General features: G+C 36.5%; 1 pseudogene across 1 annotated transcript; it reads left to right on the top strand.

Annotated features, from left to right (window-relative positions):
• The first annotated feature begins 794 nt into the window (after positions 1–794).
• On the top strand, positions 795–18,538 carry LOC107881402 (heme A synthase COX15-like; annotated as a pseudogene). The gene is made up of 8 exons (XR_016128135.1): positions 795–995; positions 9,226–9,527; positions 9,906–10,093; positions 11,421–11,482; positions 11,564–11,798; positions 17,442–17,551; positions 18,021–18,152; positions 18,268–18,538. The product of XR_016128135.1 is annotated as a heme A synthase COX15-like (transcript).
• Positions 18,539–21,402: the final 2,864 nt, after the last annotated feature.

The raw sequence follows: 21,402 nt of genomic DNA, 5'->3' as shown, positions 1-21,402 counted from the left end.
AGTATGTAAATGGTTTTTCGGAATAATCATTTTCTCAAGATAATTTTTGGCGGCTTTTATTCCTTATACATCAAATAAGAAAACTTGATTTTATGGGATTTTAGTATGAAGTATATATTGACTTAATGAGCCATCATTTTTAGTATAAATCGTATTTTGCACTAAAATCGAATTTTCATATTTTGATTTGGTGGGAATTTGATTTTCTAGTATTTTTATTTGAATCCAAATGGGGGGTACTTCCTTATTTACATTGTAAACTTAAGTAAATGGAGTAATATAAAAATAAATAAAAGTAAAGAAACAAAGACATTTACTTAAATGTTGAAAATGGAAATAAGGTAATCTGTACACCAGTTGAGCAAATGGGCAATTGGAAGCACCTAATGATTTTTCCGGCGAAGAGAGGTTCAATTGCACCTCTTTGCGCCTTAATAGATCCGTCCCAACACAGCTCCGCTTCCAAAACCTACCCAATTCCTAAATTGACAGCAAAGCCACCAATCCAAGCACTAATAATTGTGGAATAAAACTTTGGGTTATGCATCCCCACACATAAATTGATTGATTGATGTGGGGCCCTGTGCGTACTCCCCAAGATTGCCTCAGATTTTGGTTGTTGACTAGTTAACTTAAGGTACCCACCCATCTCCTGTTTTAACTACTAATAATAATAATAATAATAATTTTTCTTCCTTGGAATCTGATTACGTACTAATTTGGTTGGTGTGTGTTGTACCATACATAAAACTTTGGAATATTCCAAAGTTTTAGTTGATGGTTTAAATGGCAAGATGGGTAATAGAGCATGGACTATCTTGCCTATTATCAAGGACATTAGGAAGTTGGCGGCTTCTTTTGTTTCTTGTGAGTGGTTCTGGGCTCTTAGAAGCCAAAATATATGGCTGCTCAATGCTTATGAAGCTGCAAAGCTTGGTAGAGGTCTGGTGGAAGCGCGATGCTGGCTCAATAGAGCTCCACTTGCTCTCATGCACGTTCTCAATTCGGATGGTCTACCTGGTCCACCTTAGTTTGCTTATGTTTGGGAGGAGTCCCCTTTTGTACTAAATTGAGTGTTGGTTTAGTTTTCCACTCCTCCCTTCAGTACTTGTTTGCATGATAGTTTGAACCTAATTAGACCTCTACTACCTAATCCCACCAATCTTACACCACATGAATTAAAGCCCCTTGACTACATTGAGACCATGTTGAAAAAGGAACAATGGAGTGCATATACATAGCATACTCCTACAAATGATGCCCTATTTTTTAACCATTGAATCAAATTAGTTAGTTTGATCAAACGACTAAGAGATAAGACTTTATAAGACCCTAACTATAGAATGACCTGTTGATTTTAGGATCGAAAACTGAATGGGATTTTGGTTAGATGATTCCATTGATTTGGACTGGTGGTATTTTTATGTAATTGACACAATTTGTATTTTATTTTTATTAATGTTTGGTTGTAGGGCTGGTTATATTAGGGAGTAGAAGAATTAATTGTATATAGATAAAGGGTGGGTGAGATTTCATTGATTCATATAAGGTTTTTACAGCCTCTTTAATCTCTATTCATATACAAATCATGAATTCAGGCACCTTCTCACCAAAGAAACTTTGTATACAATATTATCTTTATTTTATATTAATAAAATGTATACAAATATTTAGGAATTAATTTCACGACATGTGTATATAGCAGACACAAAACCCACATACATTATGTTTTTGCCTGATACCTAATTAGAACAACTCCACCCCTAATTAAACGTTGAGTAGAGTTAGGTCCAAAGTCGTGCTTTTTCAAGACTATAATTTCAACAGATGGGAAGATTCAGGGACCTAACTAGACTTCCATTCCAGCCCCTAATTTTGGGGTTAACCTTTCAAGTAGTGACAAGTTACACAAGTACAAGGCACGTGTTATTGCTTCTGGGCCCCTCACAACAAAGACAAGTGATTTTCATTCCCACCAATATATTAATAAAAAATAATAAAAGCAACCACCTTCTTGTATTGGACTACGTGAAAACCAAAGGTTGAGTGATTGAAAAACAAAATGTTATTGCATGCTCATATAGTGAGAAGACGTGCACATGCCTTATGCCTTCTCACGTCATGCAATGCATGCTTTTTTTGCGCAATTGATGAAGCCAATATTAAATGCATCAGGCGCAATTACTATCACGTTATATTAATACATGTTCAATTAGGCCTGAGTACTAATCGATTCGGAATGATAGAGGGCTTTTTCATACGTTAATCAACCAATCGAATTGATTAACCACTTATTTTCGGTTCAACTAATTCAGGAGGCTGATGATACTATTTAACAAAAAAGAAGTCACGTTGTTTTCTCCACATCACATCTTCGTGTAACAAATTATGGAAACAGCTTTTAGTTAAAAGCCTCGATACTTATTTATTTGCTTTAGATTATTGGATACTTATTGGATTCCAGCCTTCCTTTTTACTGAACTTTTTTCGAATAACCACTTGACATGAATCATGATTACAATCACAGCCTGCTGTCTCTACCTGCTCCCATCCTTCTATTTGTCCGTTGATTTCGTTAATGTAAAATTCTCCAAAATTCACCCCCTTTCATATTTGGTTTGTGGTCTCTCCGTGATTTATTTTTTTATTTTTTTATATGCATGCTCTCCAACGACTCACATATGCCTTTTTACACAAGGAATAAAAGAAAATTAGGGTAAATTGCTCAAATGGTCCTCAAACTTATACTTGATTTACATTTTGGTCATTTAATTAAATTATTCATTCAAATAGTCCATCAACTTTATATTATTCGCTCCATTGGTCCTACCATTACATTCTGTCAAAATTTGGTGAACCAATTACAAAAATCATCGCTTTAATAAAAAAAGAAATGAAAAAATTAAAATGAGTTATGTCTTTCACCACCGACTCACATATGCCTTTTTACACAAGAAAGATACTTAAAAAAAATTAAAAATTAAAATAGACACTTGCTTTTAGAGCTCAAGTATAAAAGCTCCCATTGTACCCTCTATTCTTTCATAAACTCTCTCTCTCTCTCTCTCTCCCAAATCGCTGAAATGGGTAAGTGAGCTTTGATTATATGTATGTACTTGTAGTTCTCAACTCCACCTTCACTCGACCACCAACTTGACCTTCAGCTTCACCTTCAACTCCAGCTTCACCACCAACTTCACCTCCACCTTGACCTCCTCATTCACCACCAATTTCACCTCCACCTTCACCACCAACTTGACCTCCAGTTTCACCTTCAACTCCACCTTCACCACCTACTTGACCTCCAAGCTCACCACCAACTTGACCTCCAACTTGGGGAAGAAGAGTGCCTCATGAGAAGAACCCTTGCGGCTCATATTGATCATATCTATACACAGAAGCACAACCCATAATTTCTTTTTTTCTCTTCTTTCAATTTGTTGATTTTGCAATTCTTCTGTGATGATGATCTACTTTAGGAAGTTTTTCTGTGTACTACCAGACTAGTGTATAGTATATATATATATATATATATATATATATATATATATATAAAATAGAATGAATTTTGAGGAGAGTTCTTCAATCCTTAGTTCATTTTGTTTTGAACTTGTATTTGACTAATTTGTTTATCTTTCTTTATTGAAGATATATATGATGTAATTTGTTTTCTTATTCAATTCAGAAATGAATAATCAATTTGATGATGTTGAGGCCAAAGCTGAAGATGTGGGAAGAGGAGAGATTATCACATGTCACCTCTGTTCTGATGAAAACATGAACTCAAAACAATTTGAAAATAACAAAGGGTTGATGAATCATCAAAAAATGGTACACAGGGGATCCAAGTCAAAATTCTTTGTGTGCGGCAAATGCTCAGATGTGGGAAAAAGCTCAAGGCTAATTAACGTAAGTCACTTTCGAATTTGATTGTAGTTTTGTTGCTACGTTAGGTGTGTCGAGATGGACAGTGGGAATGAGCCATTAATTTTCCTCTTTTTTGACTTGTTTTTATTTGTTTTTTTTAAAGCTCACTCACTGTTAAAACTAACTATGTTTAATTTTAATTATAGGGTTGGAGCTTGCAGGACCTGTTATGTTAAGAAGGATTTGGGTTTCTCCGCAAATTCCTAATAAAGGCAAAATCTTGTTTTTTATTTACGAGGTTAATGTTGTTGGTGTTTGAAGAATTTGCAAACCTATGTATAAGCTTATGTTTAATTTTCTTGCAGGTGTTCCTAGAATGATGTGTATCGATTTGCTACTTGCAATTTAAAGTTTGTTTGGCTTGGAATGAATTAATGATTTTGATTTAAATAAACCGTTAATGCTTTGGTCCAATGAATACACAATTAGTAGTGTTTGCTCCAAGTTTAGTTCGCTTTGGTAAAGGGACTTGTACACCACACTTTCTGTGGAGGGAAAAATTATTACATCTTGGAGATCTTGGTCCAAGTTTGTGACAACTCCACGCTTTTTACTGCATTTTTTTAAGAACCTTTGCTCCCACAAAAGTCATCCATCACATCTACAAGTCGATAATTCTAATTTGCGGACAATAATAAAATTATTTCCCAAATTTCACACAATTTTCAAGAAATTCATTCCACCATATAACTTGTTGAAATTGGACAATGATACTGAAGCACTTTTATTTGCAAATTAAATTAGCAAACAATAAATAAATAATTAATAGTGCAAAACTCTAGCACTTTTATTTTGCAAATTAAATTAGCAAAACAATAAATAATAAATTAATATTGCAAAATTTCTTAACGTATTCACATTTGCCTCAACACTTGCTTGTTGCATGTATATACAGGGGACATCGTGGTCCCACTAATCAAGCGTTGTTTCCACTCATGCCCAAATATTCAAACATTCCGTGGAAACCCACATGACCAACAAAGAATCACTTTGCCTACTAGCCTAGTAAAGGTTCTAGATGAGTTATGTTTTTCACCACCTACTCTCATATGCCTCTTGATGAAGAAGATGAGTGGGGTACGGCCCTAGGCATTTGTCTTTTTTGGTTTTTCATCTAGTTCCCTTGTTTAAATTTTCTGGAAAGTGAAAAAGAACGAGAAATCTTTTTGCCTGATTTATGTGGGTTTTAGTAGTTTTGCTAAAATCACCTTATACTAATCCAATAATTGTGCTATGCACGTCTGTGGTGCATTCGGGCATTGATTGCTGAATTCTTCTGTTGGGTGATGCTTAGACGTTTAAGTTGGTTTGGTTATTTTTATTTAGTAAATTTAGGTTTTAGCCATAAAAAAAATTTCACTTTTGGAAAAAGCCAAAGCTTTTTCAAAAAAGACAGAAAAACCTCTCAACTTTCAAATCAAAGACATGCAAGTGTAAATGATTTCTTAGGAAATCCAAAAATAAATAAGGGCAAATTTGTCCATTTTGGCTTCTTTTACAAAATTTCTCTCTCCTTTGGGTTTTTCCAAAGTCTCCCTTTTTATTTTTGTTACGAAATGGAAAGCTGAAGCAGCTTTGTTAGTATTAGATGTGGGTTTGGCATTGCATTTTGAATTGGTTAGCTACATAATTGCCTAGAGGATCAGTAACTTCTTGTGATCAGTAATTGGTTAGCTACATTATTTTATGTCTTTTGAGTTTTGATTGTGAATTTGCTACAATGTTATGAATGTGGGGTCGAAATTTGGCTCATGTACTTGATAATATTTTCTAATTTTCATGCCATATCGTTAAGGAGTACCATTTTGACTTAGTTACTGTGGATTTCATATCATCGAATGCAGCTGCTTTTAATCTTTATTTTCTATAGGTTGACTATCAATTTTTGAAGTAGCTCCTTTTCCCATGATGAATAAATGCACCAAAAACAAATTTTTGCAATTTAACTAGTTAGGCTCACTACTACATTTTACACTTTGCGCGACGAAAAACATTGGTCGGTTAAAGTTACTTTGCGCGACGAAAATATTGGTCGCGCAAAGTGACTTTGCGCGACGAAATAATATTTGTCGCCAAAAGTTTTACGCGACGAAAAAATAAAATAAAAAATAAAAAAAATATTTTGGTTTTTGACTTTTTGTTTTATTATTTTGGTTTTATATTAATTTAATTATATTAATTATTTCGAACTTTTGAGTAACGAAATATTAATTTAATTATATTAATTATTTGTGCGACGAAATATTTTAGTTTTTAACTTTTTGTTTTATTATTTCTTTAATATTAATTTAATTATATGAATTATTTCGAATTTTTACTTTTTAAATTTAATTTAGTTGTATGATTTTTTTCGTTACTTTAATTTAAATTGATATTTATTTAATTATATTGATTTATTCAAATTTTTACTTTTTAAATTTAATTTAATTACTTTAATTTAAATTGACATATTTAAAATAAAATTACATATGAAAAATAGTGATCAAATTATCCAATAAATTTATATATATAATATTCAAAATGTACACATAAATTAACAAAGTACAATACATAAAAAAGGGATAATCTCCCCTAAAATTGTTATACAACAAATCCAACCCAAACTCCAATCCCTCCCCTTTACTCAACCCCAAACCCCACACAAACTCAAAACTAACTCCAAAAACACATATTAATGAAAAAAATTTAAAATTTGGAGAGAATCTACCTTTTGGCAAGATTGAGAGTGAGTGAGAATGAGAGAGAGAAGTGAGTGTGAGAGAATTAGAGAAGATAGTGATAGAGAGATGAGAGAGTGAGTGAGAGTGAGAGATAGTGAAAAGAGAGATGAGAGAGTGAGTGAGAGTGAAAGATAGTGAAGAGAGAGATGATGAGAGATGAAGTGAGAGGAGTGAGTGTGAGAGAAATAGTGGGATTTGGGGAGAGGGAAAGAGAGAGGAGAGGTAAGAGCAGAGAAAGACATTGAGAAAATGGTGGAGTCATTTTCATTTTAAAAACGGTATCACTTTGCGCGACGAATGATATTGTTGGTCGCGAATCTGGAATATTGGTCTCAAGTTTATGCGACCAATATTATTATATTGGTCGCATAAAGTGAAAAAAATCCCGTGTCCCATTTTTGGTACCCACCAAATTTTGAAATTTTTGCATGACGAAAAATACATATTGGTCGCGCAAAGTCTAAAAAAATTATATAAAAAATTCCCGATCCCATTTTTGGTACCCACAAATTTTTGCGCGACGGAAAATATATATTGGTCGCGCAAAAGTTTTGAGCGACACAAAATATTGGTCGTGCAAAGTCTAAATTTTTTTTAAAAAATCCCGCGTCCCATTTTTGGTACCACTAAATTTTTAGAGTTTTGCGTGATTTAATTGTTGGTCGCGCAAACTTTTGAGAGACGAAAAATTAGTTTGTAGCACGATATTTATAAAAATAATTGTTATGAATAATAAAAAATAATTTATTTTTTTTTACGATTTAAAATATAAATAAGGTTAAAGCTACTTAATAAATGTATATACCAATTTCTTAAGTGTTATACAAACAAAATAAATAAATTTAAAGCTACTTAATAAGTAAATAAATATATATATATATACACACACACCATTCAACGATCCAACCGTCAGACTTGTTTGTATATACTTCAACATTGTATACCCCAAAAATTGCAAAAAACAAACATTCGGAGACCCAGTAACGGACAAAAATTTCAACGGTTCTAAATGAAAAATCACGATTTAACGGTTATTTTAACTCCGATTTTAATGATTTTTTACAGCTACACTCCTTGACCTTATATGAATACAATGAACAAATTCGATCGTCAATTTAAAATATTTACACAAATAGATACCACAAAATCTTATGTTATATTTAACAAAAGTATAAATAAACTCTTAATTGTTAGTGAATATATTGTTTTGATGGCATACGCATTCTAAAAAACTATTTTCAACGATCCAACTGTCAAACTTATTTGTTTATACTTCGAGATCATATACGCTAAAAATCGGAAAAAATAAACATTCAAAGATTAAGTAACGGGACAAAACTTTTCGACGGTTATAAATGAAAAATCATGATTTAACGGTTATTTTAACTCCGATTTTGATGATTTTTTACCGCTACACTCCTTTACCCTATATGAATACAATGACTAAATTTGATCTTCAATTTAGAATATTTACACTAGTGGATACCACAAAATCTTATGTTATATTTAACAAAAGTATAAATAAACTCTTAATTGTTAGTGAATATATTGTTTTGATGGCATACGCATTCTACGAAACTAGTTTGAACGATCCAACCGTCAAACTTGTTTGTTTATACTTTCAGATCATATACGCCAAAAATCGGAAAAAATAAACATTCAGAGATCAAGTAACGGGACAAAACTTTTCGACGGTTATAAATGAAAAATCATGATTTAACGGTTATTTTAACTCCGATTTTGATGATTTTTTACCGCTACACTCCTTTACCCTATATGAATACAATGACTGAATTTGATCTTCAATTTATAATATTTACACTAGTGGATACTACAAAATCTTATGTTATATTTAACAAAAGTATAAATAAACTCTTAATTGTTAGTGAATATATTGTTTTGATGGCATACACATTCTACGAAACTAGTTTGAACAATCCAACAGTCAAACTTGTTTGTTTATACTTCGAGATCATATATGCCAAAAATCGAAAAAAATAAACATTCAGAGATCAAGTAATGAGACATAACTTTTCGATGGTTATAAATGAAAAATCATGATTTAACGGTTATTTTAACTCCGATTTTGATGATTTTTTATAGCTACACTCTTTGACCCTATATAAATACAATGAACTAATTCGATCGTCAATTTAAAAAATATATTTTCTAACAAAAACCCAATCCAAACAACAATAATATATTTTTCTAACAAAGATTTAAAAAAATATATTTTATATTTTATTTATTTTATAAGGACTTTGCGCGACGAAGTTTTGTTGATTCGTCTCTCAAAGTAGCTTCGCGACGAATTTTTTTCCGTCTCGCAAAGCGACTTGCGCGACAAATTTTTTTTGGTTGCTTAAGACTTTGCGCGACAACGTATTATCGTCACGCAAAAGTTGGTCGCGCAAGGTTTTTAGCGATGAAGTTTTGAGTTTCGTCGCGCAAAGTGACTTTGAGTGACGAATAATTTTTCGTCGCGCAAAATTTGGTCGCGCAAGGGTTATTTTGTAGTAGTGGCTGGGCTGTGTTGTGAAATAATAAATAAAAACGAAGTTTCTTATGCCATTTTCAGGGCAATTATTATGTACCATCTATTAGGAATATGTCCACTGTTGCTTCTGTAGGCATCGGAAATAAGGAGGGATTGAAGCTTCCTGTAAATGAAGGACCTCATGCTCAGAAAATGGTTGGCATTTGGCTTTTTGGCTCTGCTGCATGGGTGTTTAGTATGGTGATACTTGGCGGGATTACACGACTAACGAGATCTGGTCTTTCAATGACTGATTGGAAATTTACTGGGGGCCTTCCTCCTCTCTCAGATGAGGATTGGTTGCTTGAGTTTGAGAAGTACAAGCAGTCCCCTGAGTATAAGCGGTTAGTGCAAAGTGGAAACAGCACTGTACATTTTTGGAGCAATAGTTTTAGTTTTCATTTTAAGCACTTTGTAGCTCATAGTGATCTGCATCTAAACTTGAAATTACATTAAAAGTCTTCCAGAATTGCTTAAGTTTGATCACAAATGCAATCCTCTATTGGCTGGAAGCAAAACAGAAAATATGTGCTTTGAACTGAATGACTATATGAGTGATGATAATTTTACTGTTCATGTGTCTTTTTAGCTTTTTGTAGTTTACTTTAACCCAGATTTGTAGGATTGAAGAATTACATATTTGATATTACATTGTTGCTTTCAATGGGAGTCGAAGTTCTTTTGGACCCTTATAATGTTACCTGGTTCTTGATATTATGTAGTGTAAATCGAGGGATGAGAATTGAAGATTTCAAATTCATCTATTGGATGGAATATGCACATCGAATGTGGGGAAGGGGACTGGGAATTATTTTTGCGTTGCCCTTCTCGTATTTTCTCCGCAAGGGGTATATTACCGTACAACTTGGACTGAGACTCTCTGCTCTTTTTGGTCTTGGAGCTGGGCAGGGTATTAGATGCTTACCATGTCATTTAGGTTTCCCATCATACCAACATTTGCCATAATGAAATCTGTCACAATGTTTGCAGGCCATTTTGTTTCCATCATTGGATTTCCAATTTTTCTGAGGTATTTGATCTGCAGAAGCAATTCCATTTTCAGGGTTTTTCCTACCAACATTCAGACTAGAGAAGGCTTTTTCTGTAGAATTCTCAGTGTGTCTATCCAATCTGAGCTCAAAGCTCTTCAGTGAAGCAACAACCTCTTGAACCTCAAGAGTTTCAAGGTCCTTAGAGTGTTCAATTACAGAGCAGATAGAATCATAAGATTTAGGCAAACTAAACAATAGCTTCTGGACAATTCTCTCTCTAGATAGTTCCTCACCATAACTCTTCATATGATTTACTATATCAAACAACCTAACCAGATATACAGATAAAGATTCACTATCCTTCATGCGGGTATATTCAAATTCCCTACGCAGCCCTTGCAATTTGACATTTCGTACCTGTTTATCTCCTCCAATTCCAGCTTCGAATATCCCAAGCTCCTTCAAGTTTCTCATTCACAATCCTTGAAATAGTCGATCAAAAAGACTTTGGATCAATCCAAGTGCACGAGCATCCTTCATCAGTCCAACCACCATAGACTTCTCAGTGTCTACAGCCTCCTCTTTCTTCTTCTTCGATCTAGGTCACTTAACCCATTCTCGACTGCAGATCCCATAAACCATGAGATTTCAGAATAGTTTTCATTCGATACTCCGAACTCATAATTTTCTCCATTGAAAATTGGAGTTCGCAGCTCAGAGGTACTCGATCCTGCCATATTAGACATTGGATTTGAGAAATCGCGATCTTCAGATGAGCTCAAGTTTAGCTCAAACAAAACCCAATTTCTCCGATTCAATCACAGATTCACGCCCAGCTCAAGCAATCGAACCTGGCTCGCGATACCATGTTAGAATTCTTTGTTTCAGCATTTCATATTTTGGATATTTTGGGAGCAAAGAAGAAAATCACAGAAAAATTGAGAGAGAGCGTTGCTCTAGAGAATGAAAAATGCTTTTGTATATTTCATATCTGTTCCACTGTTTGGTTATAATCGTTAGGCAGAGAGAAGAAAAAAAGAGATATTCTTCCCTGTACCATATTTACAATAAGCTCAAGTTCTAGCATCCTATTAGATGCTTACACATGTCACTTAATCCTATGCTAGAGATTAAAACACTTGGACTGTGATCCAAGGGTGCACAATAAAGCTGAAGAAAAAAAAAATAAACAACTAAAAGAAATGAAAACAGAGCAGACACAATTCCTTTAGCTCCAAAAACTAGGCTGAAGGATTACACACCAACAGGGTTTAATTGGCTGGTGGATGGTTAAAAGTGGCCTAGAGGTCAGATATGGTTTCTCTTGTCGTGGTTTTGATTGAAATTTAATAAAAGCGATGGATTTTTGAAATAATTCTCTCTCACAGGAGCCAGATCTGAATATGCTCACCAAGAGTAAGCCCTTACGCCTTGCAGCCCATCTTACTTCAGCCTTTGCCATATCTGTGGCCTTTTATGGATAGGTCTTTCATTGTCATGCCCGAACCACCTTCAATCACTAGCTTGGGTTCGTAGGGCAGCTAAGGTGAAGCGACTTGCCCTTCTTGTAAGCTTACTTGTCGAGTAACTGCCTCGTGGAGCATTTGTAGCGGGAATGATGCTGTATGTAATTTTTGTTTTGCTTCTTGCCTTTCACAATGAACTGAATGGATGGTATGTGGCTTTTTGATTTAGAACAGATGGCAAATTTTATCGCGGTTGAGCAAGAAAAAGGACGTGGTGGGAATTTGCAGAATTATCGTCCGAGCTCCGATTAGGGAGCAAAATACCATTTCGGAAAGGGAACGATGCCACGAGTCAAACACATTGCTTTGCTGTGACGTACGATGAATTTTGGCATTCTGGAGTCGTTTGGCCTTTCAAAACTGCATTCAAAGTTCGAAGTTAATTCCAAATAAATTCTGTTTTTCCGTTTCGGAGTTACATAGTTAATTCCCAAAATAAATTCTGTTTTTTCAGTTTCGGAGTTACGTAGTTAAGTCTCCGAATTAATTCTATTTTTCAGTTTTAATTGTAATAACTCCCCTAGCAGTTACAAGGGTTGAGAGTTGTGTATTTAGACGGGTTCGTCTAACGTTTTTTGGCAGTTCAGATTTTAATCAAATTAATCAAAGAGAGTTTCTCTTAATTTCTGGTGGATTCCAGTTTCCTTGTTACTCAAGGTTTTCGTTTGAAACCTTATTTGCTTGTGCTGCGTCAAGTGGTATCAGAGCGGGTCTCTCCCGTCTTGGTATTCTTGTCTTATCATGGGTGATCATGAAGCTGATGTCCCAGCCCCAATTACTCGAGCGGATCTGGACGCTCAAAACCAACGGATCGACAACCTAACCACCCAATTTGGGGAGATGCGAGAATTGTTGTTGCAAGCTCTTGGTGGCAACCATAGGCGAGGAGGCAGGGATGACGAAAGAAGAGAAGGCAGGGATGATAATCGAAGAGAAGGTAGAGATGGCGAGAGAAGAGATAATAGGAGGCAACTTATTCCGGATAGTGAGTCAGAGTCAGAAGAAGAACTTGAAGAACCACCACCACCGGCTAATAATCCTCGTAATCGTAATCGTAATTACGAGAATTTTGGCGACTATCGGATTAAAGCAGAAATTCCTAACTTTTGGGGAAATCTGAAGATTGAAGACTTCTTGGATTGGCTTGTAGAAGTGGAGAGGTTTTTCGATATTATGGAGGTTCCTGAGCATAAGATGGTGAAGATGGTAGCTTTCCGTCTTAAAGCTACAGCGGCTGTTTGGTGGGATCAATTGCAAAATTTACGGCAGAGGCAAGGAAAGCAGCGGGTTCGAACATGGCGGAAGATGAAGTCGCTTATGATGGAACGATTCTTGCCCACAGATTATGAGCAGATTCTCTACCGTATGTACCTAGGCTGTGCAAGGCACCGTTCCTGCCAATATATCAAGAATTCATGCGTTATGTGAGCGAACCCATTTGACCGAGACTGACAACCAAAAGGTCGCGAGGTACAACAATGGGCTGAAGATTTCCATCCAGGAAAAAATTGGTATGCAGAATATATGGACTTTGCAGGAGGCGATTAACATGGCATTGAAGGCTGAATTGTTGGAGAAGGAGAAACGCCAACCCAACTTCCGCAGGAACACGACGGAAGCCTCTGAATATACTGCTGGTGCTTCTAGTGGCTCAGGAGATAAGGGGAAAGCACAGCAGCAGAATCTTGGAGGATCGACAAAACCAGCAACAGTTGGCCAAAACAAAAATTTCAACGAAGGTAGCAGCCGGAATTACAACAGAGGGCAGCCCCGAAACCAGTCCCAGAATCCGTATGCTAAGCCCATGATGGACATATGTTACCGTTGCCAAAAACCAGGGCATCATTCTAATGTTTGTCCAGAGCGGAAGCAGGCCAACTTTATCGAAGAAGCCGATGAAGATGAGGAAAACGATGAAGTCGGGAAAGATGATTATTCAGGGGCTGAATTTGCAGTTGAGGAAGGAATGGAGAAGATTACCTTGGTTTTACAGAGAGTTCTTTTGGCACCAAAGGAGGAAGGGCAGCGTCATAGTATTTTTCGTTCCCTCTGCTCAATCAAAAACAAGGCGTGTGATGTGATCGTCGACAATGGAAGTTGCGAGAATTTCGTGTCAAAGAAATTGGTGGAGTATTTGCAGCTATCTACGGAGCCTCATGTCAGCCCTTACTCACTAGGTTGGGTTAAAAAAGGCCCTTCGGTTCGTGTAGCTGAGACTTGCCGAGTGCCACTGTCAATTGGTAAGCATTACAGAGATGAAATATTATGTGATGTTATTGACATGGATGCATGCCATATTTTGTTAGGGCGACCTTGGCAATTTGATGTGGATGCAACTTTCAAGGGATGAGATAATGTAATTCTGTTCTCTTGGAACAACAGGAAAATTGCAATGGCAACCACACAGCCCGCAAAGCAATCTGTTGAGCCCAAGACGAGGAGTTCTAGTTTTAACCCTAATTCGTAGCGAGCAGGAGTTGAACGAGGCTGTCAAAGAAGCGGAGTGTTTTTGTCAATTGGTGTTGAAGGGGTTGTTGAAAATTGGCGGTGGAGAAGGTGACATTCCACAAGATGTGCAGCAGATTTTGAATCAATTTCAGGAACTACTTTCTGAAAATCTGCCAAACGAGCTGCCTCCTATGCGGGACATACAACACCGAATTGACTTGGTGCCTGGAGCTAGTCTTCCGAATCTGCCCCATTATCGGATGAGCCCCAAGGAGAATGACATCTTGAGAGAATAGATTGAGGAATTACTGCAGAAAGGATTTATCCGGGAGAGTTTGAGTCCCTCGCAGTTCCTGTTTTGCTGGTTCCAAAGAAAGACAAAACTTGGCGAATGTGTGTTGATAGCCGGGCAATCAACAAGATAATCAAGTACAGTTTCCCATTCCACGGTTAGAAGATATGCTGGATGTTCTTGGCGGCTCAATGGTGTTTTCCAAGATAGATTTATGCGAAGCGGATACCACCAGATTCGCATACGACTGGAGAGCGAATGGAAAACAGCGTTCAAGAGCAAGGACGGATTATTTGAATGGTTGGTGATGCCATTCGGATTGTCAAATGCACCTAGCACTTTCATGCGACTCATGAATCAGGTCCTTCGACCATTTATTGGTTCTTTTGTCGTTGTTTATTTCGATGACATTTTAATTTACAGTACCACAAAAAAAACATCTTGTGCATTTGAGACAAGTTTTAGATGTGTTGAGAGAAAATAAGCTGTATGTGAACCTTAAAAAATGTACTTTCTGCACAAATAAGCTACATTCTTGGGTTTTGTTGTTGGTGAGAATGGTATCAGTAGATGACGAGAAGATCAAGGCAATCCTTGACCGCCAGCCAAAGAGTCAAGTTCAAGCTTCCATGGCTTGGCCACCTTTACGAAGATTTGTGAAGCATTTTAGCACCGTTTGCACCTATCATGAATGTTTGAAGAATGGCGGTTTCGGGAGAGGAGCAAGAGAGAAGCTTTGCAGAAATAAAAGAAAGCTTTGCACCGCACCGGTTCTAGCTCTTCCAAACTTTGAGAAAGTTTTCGGAGTTGAATGTGATGCCAGCGGTGTGGGAGTCGAGCTGTGCTCTCACAAGACAAGCGCCAATTGCGTTCTTTTCTGAAAAGTTGAGCGATGCACGTCAAAAGTGGAGTACTTATGACCAAGAGTTCTATGCGGTTGTTCGAGCTTTGAAGCAATGGGAGCACTATCTTATCCGAAGGAATTTGTTTTATTTACAGATCATCAAGCGTTGAAGTATATTAACAGCCAGAAAAATATTGATAAAATGCATGCTAGATGGATGACTTTTTTGCAGAAATTTTCGTTCGTTATCAAACATACTTCCGGCAAGACCAATCGTGTGGCAGATGCGCTGAGTAGAGAGCTTCATTATTAGTCACGCTGATTCAAGAAGTTGTGGGGTTTGAATGTCCAAGGAATTATATGCAGTGACGATGATTTCGAATTTGGATTAAGTGCACTAATCAAGAGCCAATGGCAGATTACTTTCTCAATGAAGGTTATTTGTTCAAAGGCAACCAGTTGTGTATTCCAGTTTCTTCTTTAAGGAGAAGCTCATTCGGGACTTGCATGGTGGAGGGTTGAGTGGCCACCTAGGCGTGACAAAAGAATTGCATTGATGGAGGAGAGATTTTACTGGCCACAGCTCAAACGTGATGTTGGAACTATTGTACGCAAGTGCTACATTTGTCAAACTTCGAAGGGGCAGGTACAAAACACTGGATTATATATGCCATTACCAGTTCCTAACGATATTTGGCAGGATCTTGCTATGGATTTTGTCCTCGGATTGCCCCGAACACAAAGGGGAGGAACTCTGTATTTGTGGTGGTTGATCGTTCTCAAAATGGCGCATTTCATAGCTGCAAAAAGACTGCCGATGCATCAAATATAGTCAAACTGTTTTTCAGGGAGGTTGTTCGCTTGCATGGGGTTCCTACATCCATTACATCTGATCGTGACACCAAGTTCTTGAGTCATTTTTGGATCACTTTGTGGAGACTGTTTGGGACTACTTTGAATCGTAGCAGCACTGCCCATCCCCAAATTGATGGCTGATCGAGGTTACAAACCGACATTGGGCAATATGGTGCGGCGTCTGTGGAGAGAAGCCAAACAATGGGATTATGCATTACCGCAGTGGAGTTTGCATACAGTGCAGTCCATAGCGCTCTGGGAAGTCTCCATTTTCCATTGTTTATACTGCTATACCTAACCATGTTGTAGATTTGGTGAAACGCCTAGAGGCCAGCAAACCAAAAGATGGCGAAAAATTTGGCTAAGGAAGTGGTAGCCGTTCGAGATGAGGTCAAGCAGAAACTTGAGCAAACAAATGCTAAGTACAAAGTCACTGCTGCGGATGGGCATCGACGTGTTAAAGTGTTTTAAGAAGGCGATTCTGTGATGATATTTCGAGGAAGGAGAGGTTTCAGTTGGCACTTACAGCAAGCTTAAACCGAAGAAATATGGTCCTTACAAAGTGCTCAAACGGATCAATAATAATGCCTATGTTATTGAGTTACCGGATTCCATGGGAATTTCCAATATTTTTAATGTTGCAGATTTATATGAGTTCCGTGAAGATGAGGTTCTTTATCCAGATCATAACTCGGGGTCGAGTTCTTCGGAGGTGGAGAGGACTGATGTAGAATAGATGACAGATTTTATCGCGGTTGAGCAAGAAAAGGGACGTGGTGGGAATTTGCAGAATTATCGTCCGAGCTCCGATTAGGGAGCAAAATACCATTTCGGAAAGGGAACGATGCCACGAGTCAAACTCACTGCTTTGCTGTGATGTACGATGGATTTTGGCATTCTGGAGTCGTTTGGCCTTTCAAAACTGCATTCAAAGTTCGAAGTTAATTCCAAATAAATTCTGTTTTTCCGTTTCGGAGTTACATAGTTAATTCCCAAAATAAATTCTGTTTTTTTCAGTTTCGGAGTTACGAGTTAAGTCTCCGAATTAATTCTGTTTTTCATTTTAATTGTAATAACTCCTTAGCAGTTACAAGGGTTGAGAGTTGTGTATTTAGACGGGTTCGCCTAACGCTTTTGGCAGTTCAGATTTTAATCAAATTAATCAAAGATAGTTTCTCTTAATTTCTGGTGGATTCCAGTTTCCTTGTTACTCAAGGTTTTCGCTTGAAACCTTATTTGCTTGTGCTGCGTCACTTTTGTTGAGTAGGAGGTATAAATATGCTTGTGTGTGAAAATTCCAGGGGCATGCTTATAATACTTTTCCAAAGATGGGGATACATGGATCCCAAAGGATGTTTTTGACATGAAGCCACTAATCCGGAACTTCTTTGAGAATACATCTACTGTACAGGTATCTTTCTGATCAAAGACTGTATTTTATTTTAGTTTTTTGCAACTTAATGTTGCTATATGTTAGCTCTAAGGTTGCTTTTATGGTGACAAGGGAAATATTACCAAAAAAAAACAAAAAAAAAAGGAGTTAAAATTGGAAAGATGTCTTATTTTAAGTTTCTTCCTTCAGTAAAAAAAACATATGTTTTCTGTAGGAACAAATGAAATGTGATTATGTTATCATCTTTACAGATAAGTTATTGTTTTTAAGGCCATTGAAATGTGTTTCGGCTAGCAGCAGTTTCTGTGTCTTCTTTGAGCTTACACTGTAATTTCTTGTGATGAAAACCATTTTCTTTAGGCGACTATGCTTTTGTGAAATTATAGAATTGTTAAATCTTCTACTGCGTATTTGCTTGTTCTGTAATCTTTTCAAATTTCAAAAATGAAGTAGGGTTGTGATTAATTATTGTTCTTCCTGTTTGTAGCTTGATCATCGTATCCTTGCAACTGCAACTTTATTTTCAATTGGTGCTTTGTGGTGGTCAACAAGGAAGTTTGAGATACATCCTGCAGTTCGGTCTTTGATTGGAAGTGCTGTTGGCATGGCTGGCCTTCAGGTATATATGGTTTCCAACTTTTCATTCTTTTTTTCTCTTCTCCTTCGAATTATTTATTTAGTTTGGCCAGGTTGATTTTAATTGCTTTGCACAATTCGTTGTGTTATTGTTGCAGGTCACACTGGGAATATCTACACTGCTGTCATATGTGCCTGTAGAGCTTGGTACAGCACATCAAGCTGGGGCTTTGACTCTCCTGACACTGATGATCCTTCTCAATCACACTTTGCGTAGGCCATCACCGTCTCTTCTTAAATCTCTACCTCAAGTTGCAAAGACAATTTAGATGACTTTGTAGTACAATTTTGGAACAATTATTTGACATTTTAATTGGATGAAACAAAAAGATTTATTGGATTCTTGTGCTCTATGTATATATCGCTGGCGATCAAGCTGGGAGTTATTTTCTAGATGTGCAGAGATGTGCTTGTAGTTCAGACTATTATTCCATTGTTATCGAGTGACCCCCAGTTCTTCAGCTTACCGAGGACACCTTTGAGTGGTAAGTGGTAATTCCTGATTCTGAGATGGAGCATAGTGAGCCTGAGGTTTTGGGGCAGTTTTGCATTTGGGAAATATTAATTTGTGATAGATATAGGTTCCGGTAGAATGATTTCTGACGTATGGGTTCTTTTCCTACCATAAGTATTTGTGATGGCTGATACTAGTCTATATCTACATCAGAAATCCCAGTCTCATTTGAATCATATACCCAAAAAAAAAAAAAAAAAGGTGAAAACTATGATTGGTTCATATCAGGCCCATACTTCCCACCTCTCAAGGGATTTAATCCATATTGACGACAATGTCGGACTGAGAGAGAGAGAGAGTTGGGCTGATTAAATCAAATGCAAATAATAAGATTAGAGATGGGTCTTTCTGCTGCTGATTAAAAAGCTTGATGCAATGTAACGTTGCTTGTTAATAATATGTTGTAATCTCTATATATAAAGCAAAAGGCAGAGAATGGTAAAATATTCAAAATACCAGAAAATGTCATTGGTTAATGCAAACATTAAGAATTGAAATTATAAATTAAATGAGGATAATATGGTAAAATCACACTTTTTCATATTAAAACAAATTTAAATTAAAAGAAAAATAAAATAATGGATCCTATTTTTAAGGAACACAACTATCCATTATCTTTTTAATTCTAAAATAAATTTAAATTATTAAAAACCTCTCACAAGCGCGGAAGTGCGTGTGAAGAGGCTAGTTAAATTTAATGAGGATTGGGATAAATAACTGCAAGCTAGCGCTTGGGTAAGAGTTGGAAGCTGAAGAGGAAAAGCGACGTGTGTCAGGGTAACTGGTTTTCTCTGGCTTTCATTTCACGTGGCAGCTAGAGAAAGAGATAGGGCTAGAGAATGTCATCCCTGCGGGCAAAAATAAAATTCAAATATTATGTAGAGTAGCCAAAGTAAGGTTGGGCCTGGGCCTCTAGACCCAAAGTTGTTGCTTTTATAAGAATTCTATAGTGATTTAAGACTCTTAGAGCACTTTTCACCAGTTAACCCCTTACCATGGTAAGGAGAGTTCTAGTGGCTACTATTCACGTGAATAGTGGCTGCCCTAGCATCAAAAAAAAAAATTGTGTTTCCAGCAGTGCAAGGCTTACCATGGCAAATACTATTCATTTTTTTGTTTTTTTCACAACTTTGTTTACTTAAACAATTAATTTGGATAATATTTTCGGATAAGATTTTTGGGTTCCTACATGTCAATACTATTCATATTCGATAATATTTTATTTTATTAGTTGTATTGGTGGTTATTTATAGAAAAAAAAAAGTATGAGGATTTGGTGTTAAAAGTGAAGAGTATTGGTATTTATAGACACTGGCGGACCCATAATTTTTTAGGGAGGTGCAATATTGGCTAAGTATGAAAAATGGTTTTTCGGAATAATCATTTTCTCAAGATAATTTTTGGCGGCTTTTATTCCTTACACATCAAATAAGAAAACTTGATTTTATGGGATTTTAATATGAAGTATATATTGACTTAATGAGCCATCATTTTTAGCCTAAATCGTATTTTGCACTAAAACCGATTTTTCATATTTTGATTTGGTGGAAATTTGATTTTCTAGAATTTTTATTTGAATCCAAATGGGGGGTACTTCCTTATTTACATTGTAAACTTAAGTAAATGAAGTAATATAAAAATAAATAAAAGTAAAAGGACAAAAAATAAATAATTTTTTGGGTATTTTTTAAAAAAAATTTGATTTTTTTCTTTTTTAATTGGAAAAAAATTAGCGCCATTGGATTCTGGAAAAAGGAGATCGGAGAGCCCAGAGCCACCACGTGGAAGAGAGGCGTTGGCATCAGAAGCGGTTTTTAACGTGCGTAACGCGCGCGCCAACGTTAAAAATTTAATTGAAACCGTCGTGGTGACGTCGGCCAACTCGGTGGCGCTCGGGCCGCCTCTCCTGCCGCCAGTAGTTGGGCCCCACTCCTTGCCCCTGGCGGATCTTTGTTGCTGGAAACCCCATTTTGGGTTTGCCCCCTTCCCTCCCTAACCCTCCTCTTGGGCCCTTTGCTGGAAATGCTCTTATATGATGCCATGTTTTTTAACCGTTGAATCAAATTGGTTAGTTTGATCAAACTGAATGAAATTTTGGTTAGATGATTCCACTGATTTGGACTAGTGGTATTTTTATTTATGAGCTACATCAGGATATTGGATTGACACTATTTTTATTTTGTTTTGTCAGTGTTTGGTTGTAGGGCTGGTTATATTAGGGAGCAGAAGAATTACTTGTATATAGATAAAGGGTGAGATTTCATTTACCACTTTGAAATTTTCCAAGTTGTTTTGGAATGAATCATTGTCAAATAAGCGACTGTGTGGGTCAAAGCTTTTTAGTAATCCCACTAAACGTTTCAATAACCCACTAAAAGGATGGTAATAATTGTGGAACCTAAAAACAACCCCCACAGCTCTGCTTCCAAAACCTACCCAATTCCTAAATTGACAGCAAAGCCACCAATCAAAGCACTAATAATTGTGGAACAAAACTTTGGGTTATGCATCCCCACACATAAATTGATTGATTGATGTGGGGCCCTGTGCGTACTCCCCAAGACCGCCTCAGATTTTGGTTGTTGACTAGTTAACTTAAAGGTGCCTATCCTCAGACCAAAAAAAAAAGGTACCTACCCATTTCCAGTTTTAACCAAAAAAATAATAATAATAATAATAATAAAAATAATAATAATCGTTTTTCTTCCTTGGAATCTGA

The sequence above is a fragment of the Prunus mume genome, linkage group LG6, assembly GCF_029339155.1.
Source record: "Prunus mume cultivar Tortuosa linkage group LG6, ASM2933915v1, whole genome shotgun sequence".
NCBI lineage: Eukaryota > Viridiplantae > Streptophyta > Magnoliopsida > Rosales > Rosaceae > Prunus > Prunus mume.
This window is presented reverse-complemented; position numbering and strand designations above follow the sequence as displayed.